Source organism: Rhipicephalus microplus, chromosome 5 (genome assembly GCF_043290135.1).
Source record: "Rhipicephalus microplus isolate Deutch F79 chromosome 5, USDA_Rmic, whole genome shotgun sequence".
Classification (NCBI taxonomy): domain Eukaryota; kingdom Metazoa; phylum Arthropoda; class Arachnida; order Ixodida; family Ixodidae; genus Rhipicephalus; species Rhipicephalus microplus.
Window position 1 is genome coordinate 163,805,545 of NC_134704.1, and position 21,010 is coordinate 163,826,554.

Sequence of the window (21,010 nt, forward strand, 5' to 3'; positions counted from 1 at the left end):
ATGAACTCTTTAAATTCGCCAGCCAAACTTTACTATGTTCAATGGGCCTCAGTTCGAATGCTCCGAACTCCTTCCTAATCTCGGCGGGTGATACGAAATTTAGTACGGAATCCGACGAACGAAGGCCGAGAGCAGCATACTCAGAGCTTAGGAAGTACGCGTGCGACCGATGCACGCACTGTCTTCTACAGTGTGTGTGATTGTCGTTGCCACAACCGCTGTGGACAAAACCGAGGTCGCTCTTGACACAATCCTGTATGGCGATGACGTAACCGACAAAACCACGAAAGTGCACTCAACCAGTCAAAGCAATGCTGCTTTCCGCAAACTCTGCAGACAAAACTGCAGGAGATGCTATCGTAGATGGCATAAAATGACATAGTTTTGAAGGCACGTGCGCAGCCAAGCGCATGCGGATTGTAAAATGAACTACTGTTTGCCATAACCACTGCGCCCAAAACCGTGGTTGCGGCGACACAATAGCGATCTACGAGCTCCGAGGGCACACAGCGGTAGGTTAAAGGTGATAATTACGTAAAAAATAAAGTTAGTTTCAATGAAGGACGAAGCAATAAATGTAACAGCAACCTGGAATGTAACGCCGAGAATGGCAAGCAGATCGAAACGTCCAGCGCGCTGCTCACACACAAATGACGCCCGAAAAAGATACTTGCAAAACGAAAGCAAACTAACTAGTACGTCCACCGCTCGACACGTAACACGCTGTTCAAACAAACGATGCATGATTCGTAATCACAGGTACAGATAAGTACAAACTAACAAGTGTTCCAGTTGTTATACCGCGCTGTGTATGAAAAGCGCTCTGTTTTTGAAAAAGGGGCCTGTGCAGATACCAAAGTGTCTTTTGTGGGCCTGGAAGCTGACGCTTTCATTCAGCGAAAGCCAGAGGCACGCGATTCCCCCACCAAAGGATAAGCGTGCGCGCACAGGCATCCATCCATGGGGCAAAGTACACGTGAGAAATAAGCCCGCATCTGCACATCGCGATGAGCTCGGCGCCAAGCCTCGTTTCCCCAGTGCACACATTCTACTTGAGGGAGACTTTTTTTTTTTCAAATATTTTGTGTTCAGGCACGTGTATTTCATTAGAATGAACTTCCACAGAATCTACCGTATTTACTCGATTCTACCGTGCCCTCGATTGTAACGCGCACCCGATTTCCTCAACGAAAAAAAAGTAAGACATCGATTGCAATGCACACCCATATTTCTTGCTGGCCCGCACGATCGCACCACTCTAAAAACGACTCCTTTCGGAAGCGTCTTCGAATTAAATATGAGGTACGGGGGAAGCTTGTGCCCATCTGATGTGTGACAGAGCATTGCCGTCACTGTAGTTTTACTGTGGACCGATGTCAGCACGCGAACTGGCTTCGTCTCCTTCTCGATGGTTGTGATGCCTGATCGGGGGTCGAAAGTGGTTTCTTGGGAAGTCGGCAGACCACTGAGTCTGTTTGCTGTAACCGATCAGTGGCGCTGGGAGACGTTCGTTGTAAGTGCGATTTTGGGCCATGGAACCAATGTATATTTTCACGGTCACCCTGATATTGTTCGTTTCAAGCGAATGTTCGTTTTAAGTGCGGCCGTTATGTGGGCTCGACTGTATACATTAGTGATATGGCCGACAACATTTCCTCAAAATTCGTTTATTCGCGGATGACTGCATTGTATATCACAAAACTGCAGATGCCTCTGACATAGCAACCCTTCAATCTGACTTGAATAACATATATAAGCGGTGCCTCACATGATGCATGGAACTCAACATTAATTAAATGTAAATCGATGCACATTCCTCGTTCTACCACAATCTGCTCTGCCTATGCACTAAATAAATCCCCCTTCAAACTGTTAGCACCTACCCTTATCTAGACATTCATATTACCAACTAGTTGGCAAGGAACCAAGCAGTGTACGACTTTTCATTTATGCTGATGACATCTGTGTGTGGACATCAGGTGTGACTCGACTTCAACTTCGCGCTCGACTTCAGAAGGCAGCATCAGTGGCATCGTACCACTTACGCAAACAAGGGCTTGAAATCGCTAGTGAGAAGTGTGCAGTCGTGGCCTTCACCAGAAAACCGATGTCCGCTTACGGCATATCAATTAACGGGCAGTTGGTGTCATGCAGCATAAGTCACAGGTTCTTGGGAGTCGTAATCGACCGAAACCTGTCTTGGACACCCCATGTAAACTACGTGAAAAAGCGGCTGACTGCCATTTGTCACTTATTCAAGTTTCTTGCTGGGAAAAGTTGGGGAATGTCTGTCGAGTCTATGTTACAGCTGTACAAGGTATTATTTACTGGATTTTTGTGGTATAGCCTACCTGTTATATCTAACACGTGCAAAACTAACCTGCGCACAATCCAAAATATTCAAGCCCAAGCGCTTAGGATATGCCTTGGTTTACCCCGCTGCGCAACGACAGCTGAAACAATTGCCATTGCACAGGACTACTCGATCATGACGCACATCACCATTGAAACGATGCGTACGTACCTCAGGCAACGTGCTAGGAATCCTTCCCACCACTTGGCAACCCTCGCTACTGAGAGGCCCCGCAGGAAATTTAGTGCAATTGTCTGTGCTCATCGAGCGTCGTTTACGTCAGGTTTTACGCCTGCTGAGAAACTGGTGTATCCTCCGTGGTGCCTGGCACTTCCACAAGTACGTATTTCAATTCCAGGAATACAGAAAAAATCAAATTTGCCTTCATCAGCCCTAAAACAATTGAGCTTGAGCCATCTGCATGAAATGTACAACAACCACGTGCACATATACACCGATGGTTCAACCACAGCGTCTGGTTCTGGTGGTGTGGTGGTGATTCCAGCTAGAGGAATCACTCTGCGAATCAAACTGTCACATGTCACTACGTCCACAGCGGCAGAACTTGCGGCTTTGCGTGCCGCCATAGAGTACATCAAATCCCAAAGACCGAGTAAATGGGCTGTGTTTTCCGACTCAAAACCAGCGCTACAGAGCATGCAGTCAGTCCTTCGACGAGGTTGCCATGAACAATTAACTTACGAAGTTGTCAAGCTCGTTCACCACGTCACAGAAACAGGCCACGAGGTCAAGTTTCAGTGGCTTCCTGGCCATTGTGGGATCAGTGGCAATGATTCCGCAGACAACGCAGCTCACACATCGCACCAAGAAGAACGCACCCTTCCGATTCCTTTGTCAAGGACTGACGCTGCAAAGCAACTTCGTCACCTGGCACGTAGTCTGAGTCTGCAGGAGTGGAACACCCCAAGCATAAGACATACGAGACTATACCAAATAAACCCTCAACTCGAACTTCGACCTCCATCCGGACTTCGTCGACATGAAGCTTCACTTCTTTGTCGCCTTTGGTTGGGGGTTGCCTTCAGAAAAGCATATAGAACCTTCATCGGATAGATCGACAATGCGGAATGTGACGTCTGCTGCACCAAAGAAGACATCGACCATTTGATATGCCATTGCCCTCGATTTGCCTCTGAAAGACAGAAGCTTTCGGACGCATTGCGACATTTGGACAATCGGCCACTCTCTGTGCAGATGCTACTGGAACACCGTAATCGCCTTTCGTCGGCTCAAAAAGCAGTCAAAGCTGTCTTGTGCTTTTTGAGGACTACAGGCCTAAGTGACCACCTTTAACTTTTGTGTAGTGCCACCGCTGCATACGCGCCAGCCGATTGACTGACAATCCTCTTTTTTTCTTTTTCTCTCTCTCTCTCTCTCTCTCTCTTTCTCTTCTCTTTCCTCTCTCTCTCTAATCTTTATGCCCCCTTCCTATTCCCCCAGCGTAGGGTAGCAAACCGGGCATGTGCCTGGTTAACCTCCCTGCCTTCCCTCTTGTTGTTTACCCTCCCCCCCTCATATTACCAACGAGCTCTTGGAAGCGGCACATGCAATACATAACACCAAAGCTAAGCGCTCATTAGGCTATTGAAAAAAATTTTTTCGTTTGCACCTGTACAACTAAAAGGACTGCTACATATAGTCGAATCTCTATATTTCGAACTCGCTTAGTTCGAACTTCTGGTTAATTCAAACTCACGATGAGGTCCCACCAATGCTATGTGTATTCCAATGGGTGAAAACGGTGAATTCGAACGCGCAAGCACTTGCGATGGTTAATTCGAACATACCGTGCTCCGAAACTTCTCTCGGCACCTGCCCAATCTCGCGGCGGCACCTGTGACACCTCAATGCTGCGCGCGAAGAAAAGAAAAAAGGAAAGAAAAGGCTGCGGTAGCATGTTTGCTCTCTCTCAAATGCCGATATGCGACGCGCCTGTGTCGCGCTTCTCCCTTTTTCTTGTCTGCAACGTTAAAAAAGGCATTACAAATGTCCTTAAAAAGACATTCACAAATTAGAAATGGTGCAAAGAAAGGCAGTCCGGTTCATCTTTAACAGCTATCATAGCCGAGCTTCTCCATCGCTTCTCATGGAAAACAACAATATAATGACCCTGGAACACAGGAGGCAGGTTGCGCGTCTAAGATTTCTGTTTTTGCTTAATTCCCAACAATTCAATATTAATCCAGGACTTTATATTCAGCCCCGCTTATCTCGTTCAACTCGAAGCACCCATGAGCACAATCTAACTCCAATTTTTGCGCGCACTAATCTTTTTAAGCACTCCTTCTTTCCCCGCACAATCGAGCAGTGGAATAGATTGCCTGTTGATGTGTTTTCGGCGCGTGATGTGTCGGATTTTGAAAAGCGTGTACTTTCTGCAATATTTTGAACAATCACTGTGCCGCTATGTTTCTTTGTGTACTGCTATCTTTTTTTTCACACTTGTTGGACTGTTTTCAGAATTGTGTACCAATTTACCATGCGGATTGATGCTTTCTATGTAACTAATCCCTGCCCACCTGCTTGGTCTTCGGACTGAAGTATGTCCTAAATAAATAAATAAATAAATTAAGACCCTTCTCCTTCCAATGCCTCGCGCGAAGAGAGAGAGAAAAAAAGCAGTATTGGGGTTGAATGAATGTGTAGAAAGAAACAGGCACACTATTTTTTGTAGCCGTTGCCCCTTGCGGGAGCCCCAACGTGCCAGTGCCACGCTTACCCCTTCCCTGTCCCTGCCACGTAACCCTCCTCCTTTCAACGAGGCTCGCGAAGACCCTGAATTTCGTGCCTGCCGACTGGTTGTGCCCTTGCGATCTCCAACGACAGCGCAGCTCTGGCAGATGGGCTCGCCCTACACCATCTCCTGCTGCCGACAACCCCCCTCCTTTCAACGAGGCTGGCGAAGATTCTGAATTTCGTGCCTGCCGACTGGTTGTGCCCTTGCCATCTCCAACGACAGCGCAGCTCTGGCAGATGGGCTCGCCCTACACCATCTCCTGCTGCCGACAAGAGCTCTTGCGGAGTGAGTGGTGCCCCATCGCAGAGGAAGGAAAGCGACCGTATCCATCTTTCCTATCTCCTCCTTTTTTCCATCGTTTTTTGTTGTTTGATGTCCCTGTGCCTCGCTCTCTCCTTCCTCTCTCTCTGTTTACCTTTGAATCCTATTCTTTTAATCCCTCCTTAACCCCACCTTCCTCGTGATCTACTGTTGAGGTGTCGCATTCTGATGCAGATAGTTACGGTGCTAACTTTTCTCTTCTTTTCTTTTCAAAAATCGCATCAGAAAAAAAAAACCGGCCGTGCAGTGTTGTTTTTCTCTTAAATGCCGATCTGTTTCTCTCTGCGCGGAGACACTCCTCCTTTCTCGTCACGTGCTGTCCATGCTGTGGCTCTGCTACGCAGTCGTTGTTGTCGTCATCATTAGAGTGTCAGCGCTGGACATTTCCATGCACAACTTCTCTTTCTTGCAGGAGAATGCTGAAGCCGAAGTAGAAATGGTTTGCAAGCTGCGTGCGAAATTGACTCGCTGCAAGGAAAACGTGTGCAGACGTCGTCACTGTCGATTACTTGAATTAATGACGGATGTCCTGTGATTTCTGAAAGGTAAGTCTTCTGAAACTTCCCCCTTGTGTGTTAGCTCAATGCACATGCACCACTGCATAGAGAGCCCTCTGTTTATTTAGCTTTCATTAATTCTAACTTCTTTTATTTCAAACAAACTTCCAGGGCCCTTCGAGTTCGAATTATCAAGATTCGACTGTATAAGCTACGTCTGCCCCAAACTGGAATAAGCCTCATCCATCAGGGATCCTCATAAAGTCACATTAACGAAATTGAATCGGTACAAAATTTGCTGTTCGTTTCATTCTAGGTAATTATCATCGCCCTGTTTGTGTTTTATTAATGAAGAGTACACTTCATATTCCATTACTCTCTATTTGCAGAAAGAAATCACGCATTTCTTTATTTCATAAAATTTATCACCACAATCTTTTCTTTCGCTTACTTTGGATTCACCCAGCATCTACCATTCTTTCTGCTCGCTATGATCACGAGTACAAGGTCAGCGTACCTCGTCACAACACCTTAGCATGTTCACAATCATTCCTCCCTAAGACCTCAATAGATTGGAATAACCTACCTGCATCATTAGCAAGCATCACCGACCCCACTCGCATTAAAAATGCACTAATGAACTCAGAATCATGAACTGTACTAATTGGCATAAGGGTTATTGACTGTTTAGTGTATTCTTTGTGGTTCTAGTTCAGTTGTCTTCAATAGGTGTACTCCTTGCATGTAATACTTCATCTATATATTTATCTTCATGGTAAATGTGTTTATATAATTCTGTAGTTAGTTTGTTGTTCATGTGTATTTCTGTACCTCCCCTCTACAATGTGCAAAAGGACCCTAAGGGTTTCACAAATAAATAAATCTGTGGTAGGACTTGTAGGGCTTGGTTTTCACTGAAGTATTCTTTTTCTGTTTGTATAGGCCCTCTAATTCTAGTTTACGCTGGAAAACCACAAATTGTTGGGTGTCATGGCCCCTTTACGTAAACGTCTATTTAATAATAGAGGTCGAATAGGCAAAAGTGTGGTCTTCCAAGCGAACCAACAAGTTCATTGCTTCTCTAACGACAGCTCACTTCAGTTCAAATTTTTCCTGCGTTACTGGCATAGATTCGAGTTCAGCGCGAAAGGAGTCTCGACATCTCGCATTGGAATCTATTTCTTCCTTAGTTAGGAAATGCGTCCTCAGATGAAGGGTCGACGACCCATTCACGCCATTGGCCCCTACGGAAACAAAGTGCTGGGTCTTGCGATCTTAGAAACACTTCGTGTCGCGCTCGACGATACGGATTCAGAGCACGTGCTGGATCCGGCGATCTCGGACACGCTCGATGCATTCACGGCTCCAGGTACACACGGTTTGTGGGATTCTGGACTGGTGGCAGCCGACAGCACAGTTCCGCCGGTGCAAGCATCTACGCACTGAGCCTTTGCAGCAGAAAAGCGGAATATCCGTTGTCGTAGAATCCGCATAACGCATTTTCGCGCTCCGAACTATCACACTTTAGCTTCGTTGCCGGCATCACACACAGCAACAAAAATAAAGGGCACAGATGTTGTGCGAAAAAAAAAAGCTGAGCAAAGCAAGGCAAAATGTGGCCCGTAAGCAAACGTCTATCAAAGCGGACAGAGCATAGAGCAACCGGGAGAGGAGTGCGCCATACGTGCTATCTCCAAGAGGGACCACCCCTGCTTTCAGCACAGCAGCCACTGGCGGGGGCGCTTTCACTTGCGAGATATGAATGAGCTGCTCTGGCCAATGCTGGCCAGAGCAGCTCATTCTGGCGTGATGAAAAGCTGGCATCACGCCAGCTTTTTCTGCAGGTCTCCTGCATCATGTATCCTTGATGCGAAATAAAGTCATTATTATAATCAGCGCTCTGCATGGCATCATGTAGAAATGCAGATTGCATCTCAACCCCGCCGTTGACACCATTTTGAAAGGGGGCAAACAAGAGAGAAAGAATTCACAATCAAAACAAGACCAAGATGGCAAGAGGCAGCCGCATGGTCTTGGAATGGCGCGTGCATGCACAAAGTTCGGTTTGATTTTGGGTTTTGCACGTCATTGGGCCCTGCAGCAGCCTCGAAATCAGCAAATTATTCGTATTTAGGGGTTAAGTTAGGTGCTGATATTTGGAGAATAGGTAGTTTATGTGACATACAACTCAAAAATATGGTTTTTCACAAACACTTTTTTTCTATTTTTTGGTATTCAAGGGCCGGGTCTCCCCTTAATACTTTTGTGACTGCGAGAAATTCGGGCATTTTTATGTAGTATATAGAATGTTATTTTTTAGGACACGCAAAGTTTGTGATGTTAATGTTTTTTGTATCGGAATGTACAGGAAGAAGTTATCTTTCAGTCAGTTTTAAAGCAGAAATTTACGAACGATAGTACGAAAAAAATGATCAAGCAAACCAAAATTGTAACCTGGACAGAGAAGTTTTAAAAAACTATCAGCATTGCTCTGAACAGGATAAGCATAAAGAAAAACCAAAATATTCATTTTAAGCACAAAGAACACATAAAATATCCTGTAACTACAAAAGCTGTACATGCAAAAGCTTTTGTGTACAAGGAATAACATTACATGTGGCATTTTGCATGTCCCCAAGTTGAGCAGTTTTGCACTGTGCTAATGCACAGCGTTGCTGTGCATGTTTCATACAAAACATTTGTTTTGTGTTCTCTCGTACAACTTCAGCTGTAAGAAACAAAGGGAAAAAATTTGCCCCGTACCCGCATGTTTCACTGCAAATGGCGAAAAATGATAGTCTTGCGTCTGAAGAGAGTGAACAACAAAACGCTTATTTAATGTTCTGCACGAGAATATCTGGGAATTGTGTATTCTGGGGGTGCTGCGTTAGAGAGTCTCGATCTGTGCAGCGAAGGTGAACAAGCGCATCTAAGTACGTTAGACACGGGCGCTATCTGGCAGTTATCTTCGAAAACGAAGGAAGGCGTGCGCATCTGTCTTGAAGGCGATAAGGTGTAGAAGGCAATGGGAAGGGCAGGTGCCACCATCGTGTGGTCTTAGCAAAGCGTTGAAAATACTTGCCTTTCTGAGCATCGCGTTGCATTGTCAGCGCAGCGTGATAAATGCTATGGTTCTTAGAATTTCTTGCGCATCTCTACTGTAAAGACACGTGTAAGATATTGACGTATTGTTATGGTGCCTCAGATATGTGCAACAATTGCTGTTTAATTGACAACCACACAAGTATGAACGCTGAAACCTCAGCAATATTGGTGGGCGCTCTGGATGAGGTTTGCAGTTTCGGGTATAATTTGGTGCCGTTTGAGGTATCGTAAGGTGGACAAACAGACAATTGTACAGACAGACGGACAAAAATTTTTGCGTCGAAGTGCTCCAAGAAAGACTTTCGTCTTTGAATGTCAACAGCTCTTGCGAAGCGCCGCGCAGCACGCCGGAGCACAGTTCCAATGTTCACTCTCGGCGGCCTTCGCGCACGAAACTGCACTCTCTGCACTGGCGCCGGAAAGCGGTCCCACCAGAAGAATCTAGACACCCTGGAGATAAGAGCCCCTAACCTGCAGAACACATCGGATCAATTTATACTGACATGCGCCGGCCATAACATGGCCTGAGCACAAAGCTACTCTCACCGGCGGACGACCGCAAATGTTCTGGGTCCGTTTGGGGAAATATCGTCGTCTGTGCTGGAATCGGAAGCGTCGATATCGTCTTGCAAGCCTGTGCTGTTGTCATCATTTGAAAATTCCAGCCGAGATGCACGAGAATCCTCTGAATTACGCCGTTTTCACGAAGAAGTCGCACACAACGCCGACGCCATCATTGAAACTACGCTTGTTCACTCGCGTGTAGAGAAGACGCTTTAAAATCTCCACGAGGTGAAAATCAGAAACGCAAAAGCGAAAGTGGTAAAATACTTCTCCTTTTACACGTTAGATCGTGAAAGATGTCCACAAGCACTCAGAATGGAACAAATATCGAAATTGTAAATACCGAAAACATACTATCGATGGTGATGGGACTGGTCACGAAAGTCTTAACGGCGAAACACGCTCTCCGCAGTAGGTTGTGACGCCTAGTCTAAAATCATTGGCAGGAAGAAACTGTGGCGGCTATTCATCAGTGGACGTCGTCCGTTCCAAGAATGCTGCTGATAGTTCGTTTGAAAAGTGGTGTGGCATGATGTAATAAAGTAATTTTCACTAATAACTGTACCCATGCCGCTAGAATATCACATCTATGTCTGGACATCGCTATCTAATTTTCCGTGCTTCGTGTCAGCATGGTTCGAACTGAAAATTCTCGCGTGGCCATCGCTCATACCATGCTGAATGCGCTGGTTCTCAATTCTCGCGTGGTTTCTTTTCAAATGTCATCTAATGTTTAAAAGCATGTCTTGTGGTCGGAGCAGCTGCCATTCGCTCTTAATACGCGCAGCTATATTGAGCCAATCACTGGCGGCTCTTGTCTCGAAATGCCTATGAAGCAGCTACGCCTTGTTACGCTTTCGCCTCTCGCCTTACAGGGTCAATAGCTGACGGTAAAAAAAAATTAACATCATGGCATCGCATTGATTGCTTCCTTTCAAGAGAGGAGAGGAAGGGAGGGTGCTGCGTCACCTTTAAGTAGGCATAAAGGGACTGCTCGTGAACTTTCTGTGCTACAGTCGCATCTCGATAATTCTAACTCGAAAGGGCCCGAAAATTTGTTCAAAAAAAAAAGAAATTCGAAATAATAAAAGCTAAATAAACGGAGGGCTCTCCATGAAGTGCTGCATGTGCATTGAGCTAACACGCGAGGGGGAAGTTTCAGAAGACTCACATTTATTCTCAAATCACAGGACATCCCTCATTAATTGAAGTAACTGGTGATGGGAGTCTGTACACGCTTGCCTTGCAGTGAGTCAATCAATTTCGCAAGCAGCTTGCAAAGCCTTTATACTTCGGCTTCAGCATTCTCCTATCAAGACAGGTTGCGCGCGGAAATGTTCAGCGCCAACACTTTCTAAAGACGACCACAACGACTGCACACGGCAAGCGGAGCCTCTCCGCTACACAGCCGCAGCATGGCCAGCACGTGACAAGAAAGGAGGAGCGTCTCCACGCGGAGAAGCAAGTCTGCATTTGAGGGAACACCAACACTCCACGGCAGATTTTTTTTTGCTCTCTTCGCGCGTATCTTTGAAAAAAGGGTTGCGTGACAGGGACGCGAAAGGGGAAGCGTGGCACCGGGGCTTGAGACCCCCCCCCCCCCCCCCTTCGAGGCACAGAGCTGTGCTCCTGCAAAGGGCAAGGGCTGCAGAAGATAGTGCTGTTTTCCTTTCCTTCAACATCGCATTCGTTCAACCGAGCGACAGCTTTCCTTTTCTTCCTCTCTCTCTTCTCGTGCGGCATTGGAAGGAGAAGGTTCTTTACGTGGCAGACACGAAACGGGAGAAGCGTGACCGGCCGCGTCGCAGATCGGCATTTGAGATAGACCAAACATTCCACCGCAGCCTTTTCTTTACTATTCATTTCTTTCGCGCGCAGCGTTGAGGTGTTGCAGGTGCAGCCTCGGGATTGGGCTGGGTGCCGAGAGCATTTTCGGAGCGCGGTATGTTCGAATGAACCGTCCTAAGTGCTTGCGCATTTGAACTTACGGGCGTTTTCACCCATTGGAATACACATACCTTTGACGTAAACTCATCGTGAGTTATAATTAACCAGAAGTTCGAATTATTACAGTCGAATCTCGTTAATTCGGACACGCTTAACATGTGCTTCGGGTTTAGATAACTGACAGCACGAAAGCTTCGGCAACTAGAGCGATCATTGTCCTTTTAAGCCAGCGTTATTTCGAGTGACGCGATATCAGATCCGAAAGGTAAAATTTGTTAGTTTCGCTTACGCTCTTTGCAATGAATGCAATTCCAGGTATTGTTATACCAAATAATAAGGCTTGATGTCATCCATGAGAAGCGTTAGCAGCGGGGTTGCCATTTTCAAGGTCTGCGCACTCTCAAAAACTTGCTGCATGCACGGTGTTTGATGTCCGCGACTTGGGTAACTAGAGACCCTTAGACTCGCTCGCTGGATTTCGTGCCGACCGGTTGTGCTCCCGCGCGCTCCGCGCGCTTGCGACCTTCGGCGTCACCGTAGCTCTGGCCGACTGGGCTCGCCCTACGTCACCTCCTGCCGCCGACGGCTTTCGACGACAGTGAAGCTCTGACTTACTGGACCTGCTCTACGCCATCTACAGACGCCGACAACATCTCTCGCAAGTGTACCCCGTCCTCGGACTCCAGTGACCGTGCTTCCATCTTTCCTGTCTCCCCTATCGCCTCAGTTTGTTGTTGCTTCTACTTCCTCTTTCCTATACCTTTACTTCTACCCTTTTTATCCCTCCTCACCCCCATCTCTTGTGAGCCCTGTGGCGGTGTCGCTCACTGAAGCAGACAATAACGGGGCTCACTTTTCTCTTCCTTTCTCTTTATTAAGAACCACTCATAACTAGAGACCCCTAAAACATCTTTTGCACGTCGATGCACTTATAGATGGAATCAGACTTGTCTAGAGTGCCCAGCCAGCCGCTCCAACTGGCGTTTTCTTCACAAATATGTAAAGAGAGACGCTTTAATGCTACCAAACATGGCCATACTACGTCTTAGGCCCTTGCGCTGTAATGAAGGATCAATGGAAGCTTGTATCTAACATGAGATAGAAGCCATGCCCAACAACAGTGTCAACAGGCACGCGCTCCGCTGCTCTAGACCAGTGTGATTGTATTTGTACAGCACGCACGCCACATACGAATGGACCTTGGAAATGGCGTGGCATTGGTGTCGCCGCCATACGACAAAGGCTCAGTGCATATCCTTATATGAACGCTTTATAAAGCGAATCAGTTCTTGCACAGTCTGTTTGCATTCAGAGTAGAAGGTAGAAGGGTAGACCTACCGTAAATAGCGTGTGCGCCAGCAATCACACCCTTAATGTCAAAGATCAGAACACCCCCCCCCCTTCCTCGCCTTCCTAGCTCGATCCCTTGTCCTTTTGTCAGGGGCGGCACGTTTCTCTCTGCTTGAGTAACAATCTATGGGAGGCCTGGCATGCGGGGTGATGTTACCGCATCCGCCCTCAGTGCAAAGCGAATTGATCGGGTTTTCTTATTTCTGCTTTAGCGGCGTTTCTCGTCCCTTGCTCGCATGCTTACACCCGCGTGTAAAACATTCCATGCGTGTGCGATGTACGAATGCGCCAACTGTGCCAAAGTGCACCAAATCATATTTACTGCGCCATTTTGATTATATCAATGATAATTGCTACGAACTGTGCCAGTCGGATTTGGGAGAGTCTGTCACTTGCAATAGCCATGTCGGCGCGACAATACATGTGCACCTTGTTTTCTAGGCCATCAAAGTTGCAATCACCTAGCTATTTTATTACGCTGAAAAAACAGCGGTCACGTGTGTGTCTTAAAATTTATGGTGCTATGTTTGGCGCCAATGCAACTCTGTTGCGCTAGTCCGCTTAATGGCAAAAGGCGCTCTCCTCGGGCTCGTGACGTCTGGTCCAATCGGTAGTGTGAAACTGGCGGCGATTCATTGGTGGTTTTCGTCCGTTGCAAGAACGCTGCTGATAGTTCATTTGAAGAGTTGCATGGCATGCATGTGATAAAGCAATTTTCACTAATAACTGTACGTGTGCCGCTAGAATGTCTGTCACGTTTGCATCTGGATATCGCTATCTAATTTTCTGTGCTTCCTTGCAAATTATTATGTGACCATGGGTCATACCATGCTGAATGCGCCGGCACTCAAAATTCTCGCGTGCTTCTTTCTTCTTTGTATATGTCAATTCATTAATAAAAGCATGCCTCCTGGTTGGGAAGCCGCCATTAGTTTTTAATACGCGCAGTTATAGGGAAGATCCTGCGCCTCTGGTGTCGGAACACTTTGAAGCAGCTACGCCTTGTTACACTTTCGTCTCTCGCTTTATAGGGTGAATAGCTGACGATAAAAAAAATTGACATCACGGCATTGCACTTATTGCTTCATTTTGAAGGGGGAGGGTTGGAGGGGAGGCTGCTGCATCTCTTCAAGTAGCGATGCAGAGGTTTCGCGAGTTGTTTTTGTGTTAAAACTTTGGACAGATACAAGTAGTATGTTCGCTCAGTTTTGAGTCTCGCACTTTCTGCTGTAGTTGGGAAAACCTACTCTTGGGAGTTCAGGCACTTCTAATCGGTATCGGGCTGCGCAACGCTGATGTTTACTGACTCCCCCTCTCCGCCCCATACAAGTTTTTGCGATGGTTTTGTTTTGGTGGGGCAAGAAATAAAGGGAAAATAAATCTGCATGACACCCCCCTCCCCCCATCTTCCTGTTGCAGGAATCTTCCTTATACAGAATCCTTGAACTTAGCGGGTGTGGATTGGCATCGACCTGACTAACTGACCGACCATTTCGGAAAGTCGTTTGGAGTGAGTTTATAAGGTTTGAATTTCAAAAATTCCACGGGCAATAAAGTTTTACTGCGTCAAACCACGAACAAAAGGAGAGACTCCTAATGTCTTTCGGTGCTGGCTTCTTTCCCATTGGCGGAGAGATAGAATACAGTCGGCACGTAGCGGCGACTGTGCGAAATGGTGAAGTGTGGATGCCGGTTAGCAGTGCCTGCTTCAGCAGTGTTGTATGCTGTGTTTGTCGGCGTTTGCATCGTAGTTCGGGACCGAACTCACTATGGAAGTTGACGACGATGGTTCGGTCGAGTATCAGTAACCTGTCAACATCTTTTTATTTGCTTTTTGTAACATAAATTCGTAACGGCATCGATGCGAAGCGCATTTGCTTCATGCTACCTCTCAAAAGGCACTTGTGGCCATTTAAAGCATTGTAAAGCTAAAGTATGCATTCTCTTTATGCTTCCAGTGCCCTTGTCTTGAGCACCATTCTTGATCATGTTAAGGAAGGTGTCGGGTGCCTCACTGAAGGCGACGGAGCCATTGCAGCGGGCCCTATTATTGAATGTAGCGCCGTCGCGTTGATGTGCTCCTCTGACGGTCCAACACACATACAGCAAAATCTCGGTCTAACGAACTTCAGGGGACCGCAGAAATTTGTTCTTTATTTTGAAAGGTTGTTATAGTGAAAGCTTGAAAATTGACCATAAATACTTATTTTTCACCAACCAAAACGACTTACGTTTACAAAGTTGGGTCCTTGAACTCGTTTTTAACTGAAAAAAAGCAATGCACAAGTAAACACCAAAAAATGCACGTTTACTTTAAAGAAGTCTGATAAATATCTTTTCTTGTGAAACCCATTAATTTCAACTACGCATGGTTCAAAAATACCTAAATTTAGGCGTACTGGGTGAGAAAAAAATGAATTGTTTGACTGCTGCTCTCTGGCTGTAACAAATTTATTTTACTCTGGCTGTAACAAATTTATATATTTGCTACTGGGCCAATATGTTTCCTTAGCCAGCCTTCTAAATTTTGTTATACTGGTAAAAGTCTGCTTGTAGAGAACAGTTTGTGCCTTTTGTATGAGAAAATACACAAAGAGAAATACAAAGACATATGAGAAAATAAACACTTCATATAAATAAGTACAACAAAACTTTAGCGATTCACATAGTTATACAAAATAGTCCATATAATTTATATCAAGAAAAATGTAGCAGTATAGAACTGTATGTATATATATATATATATATATATATATATATATATATATATATATATATTGTAATGGAGAGTGACAGACACAACACCCGTTCGCCAGGCAAGCTGTTCTATTCTGCTTCGTCCTTCTCTTCTTTGCTCTAGCTACCCGCGCGCCGAAGCGCCAGCCGTCTTTCTTGATCATGACACTCGGCCATGACTGCGCGCGCGCGGAGCTTGCGATAAAGTTTCTTGTGGGAAGGCTTGGCTGCATCGTGTTGGTCAGCCCGGACCACAATTCAAGATGGAGCGACGGTCTGGGGAAAGCGTCTCTGGTGGACGGCACTGACTGCCTCGAGCCGGTCGCTCTTTTGCACGCCACAATGTCTCTAGAAAAAGTGCTGTGGACTCAGGCGGCCGGCACTGGCTGCCCCATTGCGGCCGACGCTCTCAGCCATGCTGCGATTTGGTCCAGGTATCTGCCAGAAGTAGATCTGGTGGTCGATACTGGCTGCATCGTTTTGGTCAGTCACAGCCATGCAGAGGCCCTCTGTGGGAAGCAGCCAAACATGCACCTGACAACGCGTTTCGGACGGGCTGCCAAATCAGTTGCTGACGTAAAATGCCGGACGAGGGTTGCCGAAAGCGTATCCCAAAAGACGCGCTAGGTGCCTTGACTGGTGTCGAGAGTGGGTATGTAAGTTCTGTGATGTGTGGCAGAAAAGACAATTCACGGCCGGTATTGCAATCTGCGGCAGGACATTCTGTGAAGCTGCCATCATATTGGCTGCGTCTGTGGGGTCCCTCTCGTGGACGTGATGACTCGCCTTGCGGGGCTGTTGAACACACTGTTCGGTGACCATGCCTATCTCGTGGCGCTCGCAGCACGCTTAGCAGGCAATTCCATTGGTACAGTTTGGGGCACTGGTCTCCATTGCCGTCGGCGTTCTGGACAGGCTGCGATGCCCGGGCATGATGATTTGACGCAGGAGCCTGTGCGCCGCCATCTCTGTCTCTTCTTGTTACAGAGGGTTCAGAGGGTCCAGCTACCCTGTGCCCCTCTGTATCTCCCCCCACGAAAGAGGACGGGGTGGCCGATGACTGACACGAATTTGGGTCCGGTACCAGCGACGAGTCTGGAAGCTCATGTGGAGAACTGGAGTGCTCAGCTGGAGCCTCGAGATGGAACCCTTCTTGAACTCCATCCTCGGTACTGGTAAGGTTGGACTGTTTGGTGGAAGGGAGATGGGAGAGTGTCCGGCCGAAAGCAGCTATGAGCTTGGAGCTCCACTCCACCCATGACTGCTGCTTCCAGCCTTAATACCAGTTCCACGCCGCTGCACCTTCCCGAAGACGGTCTACAGCCACGGTCTATTTCCGATTTTCTGTCCAGGCCTCGCGTATTGCTATCGCGTTGACGGTTGCCACCCAACCGTCGGCGTCGTTCCGGACCCCGTGGAATTCCGGTAGTTCGCAGATGGCTGATGATTGTGAGGTGGCAGATGGCAACGCAGAGAACTCCGACGCGAAGCAGTCGAGCTGCTGTGAGAGCTCGATGAGAGAAGACCGAAGCTGGCTGCGTTGCTCCGCTGTGCTTGCCTCAAGGTCGTATGAGGCAGCTACATCCAACGCTGCGTTAATGTCACACATTGCTGGCAACATTGTAGGAGCACGCTCGGTGGTCAACGCTGTCAGTTTGTTAGTCTCGATGTGGATTAGCGCAATGGTACGCCGCAAGTCCGCGATGCTGTCGGGCATTAAGCCCGAAGAGTTGGTGATCGTGGTGTTTGAGTAAGTAGCAATTGCAGCACTCACCCCGGTGTGGTCGACGAGCAGGGAAGCCTGGACGGCGTTCCGTGGCGGCTCGTTTGTTGAAAGAGTATCGCAACGGGAATGTAGGCCATGGGAAACGTGAGCGGCAGTTTCAAGGGACAGGAGCCGGTGTGGATCCCTGCCATGAAACGGTGGCAGGGCTTCAATCAGGTCATGTCCTAGAACCACAGGGGAGGCCTGGACGCCGCCCCCAGGTGGTCTGAAGGGTGGCTGAAGCAGCGGGTGGGACCCCATTGCTAAGGAAGCGTGAACGACGTTCCTTGATGGAGAAGCCCGCGCTGCCGACGAACCACGAAGACACGTACCGGTGGCTTCCCGCAGATGGTTCACTTGTCGGCTTGCGCTGACGGCAGAATCCATAGCCAAGGACGCGTGGACGGCGTCTCTTGTGAAATGGTACCGGTAACGTGTACTGCAGCCGCCGAGGAGGCCTTCATGCCGTCCCCGAACCGTGGTGGCAGAGGCGGCAGGTGAACAGCTGCCAAGGAGGCCTTGATGCCGTCCTCAAGGGGCGCTTATCGCAGCTGTCATAGATGACGAAGCCGGGACGTAAGCCTTCTTCTTCGTCGACTGCGCCATTGTAATGGAGAGAGACAGACACAACACCCGTTCGTCGGGCAAGCTGTTCTATTCTGCTTCGTCCTTCTCTTGTTTGCTCTAGCTACCCGCGCGCCGAAGTACCAGCGTCTTTCTTGGTCATGACAACATATATATATATATATATAGTCACGGGGTCGTGACGTCCCTGAAGAAGCACAGAGTAGGTGAAGAATAAACTGTTTATTTGGGCGAACCTGTGGCTGGTAAACGGAGAGTTAGATCACAGTAGCAAAAATATTGTCACGGGGTCGTGATGTGGCCGAAGACAGGAGACTTCGTGTTGGGATTTCACTGTTTATTTGGGTGAACCTGTGGCCAGTAAACGGAAAGTCCGATTACAGCAGCAGTCTTGCTGCTGTAATCGCCAGACTACTCCAAATGCCAGACTACTCTGAGGGAGTAGTCTGGCATTTTCTTCGGTTATGATGCGATGTTTCGTGATTGGGGTCTGCCGAATTTTCGATGATGACGAAAATCTTTGTATTGAGGGAGCAGGGCCTTGAGCTGTTCTTGCTTATCATTTGGAAGTCTGGGATTGACGTCGAAAGCTATGGGAGGGGCTTGGTTCCTCTGAGCAGGTTCCGCAGAATTCGTGAGGGCGAAAGCACTGGTGGCTTCGACAATTTCTTCGATGTATGCGACCGTTGTTCCTTTGTTCACATGTTTTGTACTCATTGCTGAAGTTTGTGAGCATAACTGCTGCTTTGCCTCCCCGCAGCTCTGCAATTCCTCTTGCGAAGCAAATATTTCGGGTGACCAACAGATGCTGACTGCCTTCAACGACGCCTTCCAAGTCAGGTAATTTAGGAGCGCCGACTGAAATAATGACGCTTGAGCGAGGCGGAATGGTGACTTGTTCTTCCAGCACATTCAAGGCATGGTGTCCTGACGGCGTGCGCGGCGGTAGTGCTTCTTCTGTGGATAACGTTATCGACTTTGTTTTTAGGTTGATGACAGCACCATGGAGGCATAAGAAGTCCATGCCAAGGATGACATCTCTCGAGCAACGCTGTAGGACTACGAAGTCTGTAGGATAAGTACGGCCATTAATGATGACTCTCGCTGTGCAGATTCCTGCAGGCGTTACGAGATGACCTCCAGCTGTGTGGATTTCAGGGCCTTTCCAAGCTGTCCTAACTTTCTTTAACTTCGCGGCGAACGACCCACTGATGGCAGAATAGTCAGCTCCAGTATCGACGAGAGCGGTCACACTGTGGCCGTCGATAAGAACGTCGAGGTCGCTAGTTCGCCATCTCGCATTACAGTTAGGGCGTGGCGTCGGGTCACGGCTGCGTCGGCTTGTTCCGCTGCTTCCATGTTGCGTCGTCAGGCCACCTTCGGTAAGTGAGCTTTCGCCGTCAGGGCTTTGCCTGGTTGACGTTGTGTTCGGAAAGCTCCGTTGCGGCGTCGTCGTCATCGGAGGATCTTCGGTAGTTCGTCGCACAGCAACCGCACCTCCACCGGTTGCTGCCCTTAGTTTCCCGGATACGGGCTAGGAGGCCGGCCCCGCGTTGGGCCGGAGTACTGCCGGGGGTGCGGTGACATGCGGCGGCTGGGCGACGGTGAACGGGAAGGACTTCGTGGTGTCCATTGAGTTCCTGTCAGGTAGTCGGCGATGTCACGTGGCCGTTCCCCTGGCTGCGGACGTGGTGCATTGACGGCGAAGCCACGCAGTCCCATCTGTCGGTACTGGCAACGGCGGTAAGTGTGCCCGGCCTCGCCGCAGTGGTAGCACAGTGGGCGGTGGTCAGGGGTGCGCCAAATGTCGGTTTTCCTCGGTGCACTGCGCTGGCCCGCTGGCGAACGGTAGGTCGTCGGTGGGGGTGGTGGCGGCGGTGGTGTCTGGCGACGGAAGTGCGACGGGGCGGCGTTTCGGCGTGGACGGGGAGGAGCGTTGTGGCGCACAGCAGTGGCGTAGCTCATAGTTTCTGGCTCGGGCAGCGGTGTTTGGGGAATTTGAAGCGATTGCCGAACTTCTTCTCGCACAATGTCGGCGATCGAATCCACTTGAGGTTGCGCCGAAGGCAACAGTTTCCGCAGCTCTTCCCGCACGATCGCTCGGATCGTTTCACGCAGGTTGTCGGAGTCACTGGCTTGAGCAGCAGCGCATTCAGGAGTCAGGTGACGATTGTACTGTCTGGTGCGCATGTCCAGGGTTTTTTCGATGGTGGTCGTCTCGGATACGAATTCTTGAACGGTGTTCGGTGGATTCCTCATTAGTCCCGCAAAGAGCTCCTGTTTGACCCCTCGCATGAGGAAACGAACTTTCTTCTCCTCAGACATGTCTGGGTCAGCGTGACGAAATAGGCGGGTCATCTCCTCTGTAAAAATTCCAACCTTTTCATTTGGTAGCTGAACCCGGGTCTCTAGTAGAGCAGCGGCCCTCTCTTTGCGAGCGACGCTCGCGAACGTTTGCAGAAATGCGCCGCAGAAGACATCCCACGTTCTGAGAGTGGACTCCCGATTCTCTAGCCAGGTCTTTGCGGTCTCTTCCAGGTAGAAGTACACACGACGGAGCTTTTCTTCGTTGTCCCAGCGGTTGAGGGCGGCCACACGGTCGTATGTTTCTAGCCAGGTTTCCGGGTCTTCAAACGATGACCCATGAAACGTTGGTGGTTCCCTGGGTTGATGAATGACGATCGCGGGCTGGGACGCTCCGGTTGTCATAGTCGCTGCTGTAGAGGTCATGGCCTTGGCTTTCCGCGGCTTGTTTTGTAGAAGTCCGTACTCCGGTGGGAGACCTTGCTGTGGGCGGCTTGTTCGCTGCTCTTAGTTGGCGTCGGTGTCTTCTCCACGACGTGGGCTGGGTTCACGGCTTGACGGGGGCGTCCGGTACATGAACGAAGCAGCACCTCCACCAGATGTCACGGGGTCGTGATGTGGCCGAAGACAGGAGACTTCGTGTTGGGATTTCACTGTTTATTTGGGCGAACCTGTGGCCAGTAAACGGAAAGTCCGATTACAGCAGCAGTCTTGCACAGATAGCA